The sequence below is a fragment of the Aphelocoma coerulescens genome (genome assembly GCF_041296385.1).
Source record: "Aphelocoma coerulescens isolate FSJ_1873_10779 chromosome Z unlocalized genomic scaffold, UR_Acoe_1.0 ChrZ, whole genome shotgun sequence".
NCBI classification, from domain to species: domain Eukaryota; kingdom Metazoa; phylum Chordata; class Aves; order Passeriformes; family Corvidae; genus Aphelocoma; species Aphelocoma coerulescens.
Genome location: NW_027184085.1, coordinates 11,727,297 through 11,733,730, shown reverse-complemented (window position 1 = coordinate 11,733,730; position 6,434 = coordinate 11,727,297).

The window sequence follows — 6,434 nt, the reverse complement described above, 5'->3', positions numbered from 1 at the left end:
GATGATTATGACTTGTGATTTTTTAGTTTTATGCATCAACCACTGAAAATATTAGCTTTAATGAACTGTTGTTGGATGAGTTTTTATCATTTCTTTGTGAACTTAGGTCAGGTTTGCGCCATGCAGGTTTTTAAAACCTGAGACCATGTTATTTTGTTAAGCTTACTTTGTAAAACATACATTTATCCAATAAAGATTAATGGTTACAAAACCATACTGCTTTGTTCATATCCATATTTACCAAGGACATTACCATTTGGAGACAATGGAGGGATGTTATTTTTAATATGCTTTTCCTAAGCATTCATTTTGATACTGAATGGGAGAAAGCCAGTATTAAGGGTTAAAATATATTTATTTTACATGTGCATACACATATATACACACATATATACATAAAATTTAAATCTGTAAGGTTTCCTTTGGGGACTTACTTTTCCTTTGTGACATGGCCATTTTAAGCCATTCTGGTCAGAATAACACACTTAGAAACTGTAAGACATACACTAATTTTAAGCTCCTTATTATCTTACGATCTACTGTAATGGTCATAATATAAAAGAAAGTAATATTTTGTGTTGTTTTCACGAGTTCTGTGCAACTTGGCCTGCTAAGAGGGAAAAGTGACTAAGAATTACCACAAAAGCTTCTGACAAACAAAGAGCAGCCTGGTCTCAGTTCCAAGGTTAAAGCTAAACAGTTTTTTACATTAAGGTTAAAACTTCCTGGATTTTGAATGAAATCTCTGCAGTCTTTTCTCTGCAAATTATTGCATGCAATCTCTGCTGATTGAGTGTCATAATACTTTACAAATAAATAGTTAACTTACTAATTTCTTTCAAAGGAAGAAGGAAGATCCTTCAAAATACAGCAGCTGATGTGAATATGTGTGTGTGTGTTCTTGTTCTTAAAAATTAACAAGCTTTATATTCAGTAAGTCATGTGGAAGATATGATTTTTTTTCTCAGAAATGTTCATGAAGATTAGTCATCTTTCCATTGCTGCTGATAATTGAAAGCCTCTGGCTTAGCAGATGCTCAAGACAAAATGTCTTCTGTCACAGACTTTCATCCTCTGTTATAAAATACATGCTGTTTTGTAATTTGTGTTACGACGGAGAAACCTTCTGGAAACTGCAAAGCTGTAATTTGGAGTATACTTAACGGCTTCTTGTCTTTGCTAAAATGAGTCTGTATCTCTCCCATTCCCTGAGCTCCTAGATTTAACCAAAACTTGGCAAGACCTGCAAGCCCCTGCCTGCCATAAGAGCTGTGGTTTGGTAGGTGATATTCTGTCTCTGTGGTAGGCACTGGCATCCTGGCAAGAGAAAATGCTTCTTTACACACAGCCAAGTTGAGCTCTGCTCTCTGTGAAACACGACTCCCAAATCCTGGTCCTCGCTTCCTCCAGAGTTCCAGGGACTGCTGTCCTTGCCTGGGACATCCTTGCAGGGCAGCAGCTCTCATCTCCAGCCACGTCACGAGCATTAATTGCTGCATTTTGCAAAACAGGGCTGTGTGCAACTTGAGAGGTGCTGGGTGCATCCCCTTGCCAGGGGTAAAACACAACGTCTGTGCAAGAAAAACATGAACTAGAATGAAACCAAACTGTGGGAAAATGTTATAGGTCTGGGTCCCACTTTCTCTAGTGGTGTTTAAAGAAAGGAGAAAGAAGTTTAATTAGAAACCTGAGAGAAAAGAAAGAAGTATATGGTTTTACTTTCAGAAATTAGTCCATGGCCTGATTGACTTGATTCTGAAGAAGTAGTTTAGACTGACAACAGTTTGTAGTCTCAGCCTCACTGAAAAGCCTGTGAGCCAACGGGAAATCATTAAATAAAGCAGTATTTTTCTAAAGAGAAAACAAGGAACAAAATTCCCACTCAGATCTTTCACCCTCCTCTCTCTTTCACTGAATTTCCTACGTTACAACCTGCTGTCTTCTGAAGCAGTTTTTAATAAAAGTGGCTTTGAATTAAAATATTTTTTGCCTCCTTCTTAGTTCAGATTACTAAAATGATTCTTTTGAGCTCAGAATAAAGGAAAAAAAATCACACAAGGACAAAACATGCAGGGAGCCGTTGAGTGGTCTGTGAAAATACCCAAGCTCTTAATTTTGGTGAGTAAGTAGCAAAGTTTCTCTATTTTGCAGTTAGTTCTGCTTCAACAACCAAAGAAAATACAGCCTGGGTGATCAGTTCTGATCTAAAAATCTGAGGCAACAAAAGGCTGTCATGCTCAGTGTTGGGGTCCCTCCCCCGCCATGTGGTCTTGGGAGAGGGGCCCTGGAGGGGAGGCACGGGGTTTCCCTGCCCCTGGTCAGCCTCGTTCCCCATTGGTTGTTTTGTGTCCCCCTGCACGGGGAAGGACCCTCGGGTCCCGGGATTGAACAGCTCCTGGGCAGATCCTCAGCCATGCAGCTGGAGAAATAAACATCTCTGAAACATCTACCAAGAATCTGTCCATATATATTTCTTTTCCACGGGCCTCCTTGTTTGATACATTGTGTTACAGTATCCCCACTGTAGCAAATGGTGGATAATGCAGGCAGAGCGATCCCGATCCCTAAGGGACTGATGTGTGAGTAAAGAAACTTTGGATTCCTCTTCTTGTTTTCGTTTTGCTATTCCATATCTAAACTATGGAGGAACTGTGGAAAGACTCTTGGCTCTCAGAGCTGCATATGGACGTTTATCTTAAACTTGAAAAGATTCTTGAACAACGATTTGTAAATTTTAGCTTAATTCAAGCTCAAAAGGAACTGAAACATTTCCTTTTGTGGTTTTTTAAGTACTTTTTCTATGTTTCTTGGGATTTGATTCTTAGCAAAGACTTTTGGAAGACCATTTGGACACAGTTAATGTCTGAGTCAACATATATGCCAATGAAAGAGTATTTTCATGAATATTATTTAATTACCGAGACTGTTGAGCAATGTCAGCTGTGCCCTGGCAAAGGGAAGCCTGGCTCAGGGACTGTGCGACCCAGGCCACGTGGACCGAGCCCTCTCTGAGCGGCAGCGAGGCAGTTCCCGTGTGCGGGCGGAGCGACGCGAGCTGCAGTGTCGGCAGCAGAGTGAGGTGTGGTGGGAGCAGCGTGACCCAGCTGTGCCCACCCGGCCCCGCACAGCGCGTGGTGAGGCGAGCCCTGTGAGCGCCCGACCGAGAGGGGCGGCGCGCGGGCGGCGGCTGGCGGCGGTGGAGCGGAGCCGCGCCCAGCCGAAACACGCGCTGGAGCAGGGGGTGGGGGAGTCATCGCCCGGGGGCCCGGCTGAGACGTGGGTGCAGAGCCTGGCAGCAGCAGCGAAGCTGCGACCAGAGGAGGCGACGCACAGAGAACTGAGCGGCATGGCCCGGCCTGGCCCAGCCCCGGGTGCAACCCCGGGAGGAGCGCGCAGGCACCAGCAGCTCCAGCAGCCCTGGCAGCACTAGCAGCCCTGGCAGTTCCAACACAGGAGCAAGCGAAAGAGAAAGCAAAAACACAGCGAGACAGAAAACAGCAGCCACTTGGAAAAAGGAAAAAATCATTGTAGCTAAGGTTTTAGGAACAGTAAAATGGTATAATGTTAAACAAAATTATGGTCTTATAACGAGATGTGACAACCAGCAAGACGTATTCATTCATAGAACTGCTATTAAAAAGAATAACCCTGAATAACCCTCCCAAGCTTGGGAGATGGAGAGGTGGTGGAATTCAAAATTGTACAAGGCAGAAAAGGGTTACAAGCATCAGAGGTCATTGGGCCTGATGGTGTTTCTGTAGAAGGCAGTATATATGCTAAAAATCATAGTCATGTTAGACAGTACCTCTGTTATAAGCCCCCGCTACAGCCTCCCTTTCCTAATCCCACCTTTCCCTTTTACCCTATATGCTATTACCCCCAGTGTATTCCCAATCCATTTTTCCACCCATGGTTTCCCTCACAAGACCATGCCTTTGCCAATTGTTTCCCCAAAAATCCCTCTCTGATGCCGAGGGAGGGATGAAAAGGGGGAGGGAAGAAATTAAACCCTCTCCTGCCTCAGTTTCCCTACAAAGCATGCTCAGAGAGTTCTGTTTCCCTTCTGTCAGACCTAGGATGTTCTGGAGAATCTGTTTGGACTTTCAAAGACTCAGAAGGGTGGCTTGTTTTGTTTTGAAACTGTCCTTGTTGTTTTCAATGTTAAGTTTTAAATCTCTTTTTGTTAAAAATAAACGGGTGAAATGCTGGGGCCCTCCCCCCCGCCATGTGGTCCTGGGAAAGGGGCCCTGGGGGGAGGCACAGGGTTTCCCTGCCCCTGGTCAGCCTTGTTCCCCATTGGTTGGTTTGTGTTCCCCTGCACGGGGAAGGACCCTCGGGTCCCGTGACTGCTGCAGTTCCTCATCAGATCCTCAGCCATGTGGCTGGAGAAATAAACATCTCTCTGAAACATCTATCAAGAATCGGTCCATATGTTTTTTTTTCCACGGGCCTCCTTGTTTGATACATCGTGTTACAGAATCCCCACTGCAACAGCTCAGATACCAACGAAGAAAGTCACAAACTCTAGAAACTATCCATATAAATTAAAAGAACTTGATAAAAGGTGCATTTCCTAGTATGATCAGATTCCCTCTTACACCAAGGGGTGAGAGCTCCTGTAGTTCTTGGGTCAAACCACACAGTTTTAGAAGGAGTTAGACCATCTGCAGCCCCCAGTTAATTTCCAGTCTTCTGCCAGTGGACTGATGAAGTCAGTGCACAGAGGTTGAAATGAAGACTTAAGGATGACAGTGGAAGAGGCTCAATTTTGTGCATCTGCATTTGGAACAGGGCAGGCCGTCCGCCATGAATATATTCACAGAATAATAAAACCCATGTGGGACAAGATTTTATTAAACAAAGAGACTCCTTGTATTAACTGGTGAAAAATTGCACAAATGGAGGGCTGTTCTCCTGCTTTTCTGGAAACAATCCATCAGACATAAAAACAAAAATTTTACAAAAAGCAGTGTTTTAAAAGAATCACATTGCTACAACACCAAGACTGGAAACATCCATGTTCAAATTATCTTTGACATATCAGCTTCTGTTTCCTGTGAATGTGTTCCTCCCATCATCTAGTCACATGCTGCTTCTTGGCCCTGTCCAGCAGCAAGTATAAGACGCTTGCTGAATAAGGACTTGCCCATATACCATGGCAATATGACACCAAGAAATGAATATATAGAACATCTTCATTTAAAAACTCCATCCAAATGTACAGTTAAACAAAGTGCCTTTACTGTAGAAAATAGTGCACATCAGTATGTAAGAAAGATCAGTAGAATTAAATTAACAGCAGCAACCTTCCTTTTAGAATAGTTTCTAAGAGCTTTGTTTTTCAATCCTGGCAATTTTTTGACAGAAAATCACTCCAGGCTCTTACAGCATAGTAAAGATGATGAAAGTCAAGGAAGTCTGCAAAGACTTGAATTTCAGGCCAGGAAACTGGAATTCAGAATTTGTGCCATGCTGCCATGTGCAAAGTCCTGGTCTGCAGCTGGAAGTGCTGGATGGAATTTAATTTGTCTCCTGTGCATGTCTTGAACTAGAAAATAGTAGAAGCATGGTTGTTTTGAGAAAAATCTTTCAAATATTGCACCACTTCAGGTCAATACCATCTTTCCTCCAAGACTACCTGCTCCTCAGAATGCTTGCTTTGTCATATTATTAAAGGCTCACAAAATAAGGAACATATATTAGGTATGCCATAAGGCAGACAATAAATGGCTCATGGGCAAGATGATGGAAACAGTCCATAAAAATAAAAGTTTGTCAATCCATTGCCCCAGCAATGCAGGAGAAATTTTCTCTGGTGAATGTGGGAGACAGTGCTATCTGGCAGGAATGGCTCAGTGGAGGTAAGTTAGGGCAGGATGGCCAAACAGGAGTATATGTGGTGCTCAGCACAGACCTCAAGCTCAGTATTCAGGCAAATAAAATTTGGGAATAACCCTGGCCTAGAGTTTCCAATCTCCACACGAGTGGTTAATAATAAACTCACAGGAAAATATTTATTTTCTTCTGATTACCAAAAATAAAGATTAGCTATATAAAGCTTCTTGCCATTCTCTTCATCTAAATCATGAAAGCACAGTAATACTAAAAGCTGTGACTCAAAGGAATGGAGAATATTTTGCTTCAGGTACAAGGGTTAAAGTCCAAAGTACAGAAATCACCCTCACAAGCATCAGTAATTTGTTCTCCTACTTACCAGAGTACCAGAGGGCAAATTTCTGACATTGTGAAAGTTAAAGACAAAGCCTGTTCAGTACACGTGGAACAGATCACCACCTCAATGACTGATTGGACTAAAAAGAACTTGCAAACTGTACCTTTTCTAGAATATGTCAATTTTAGTGGACAGGGCAGGTTTTGCAATTACTTTTTGTGGATGGAACAGAGCTTTTATTTCTACATCTGTAATTCATAAC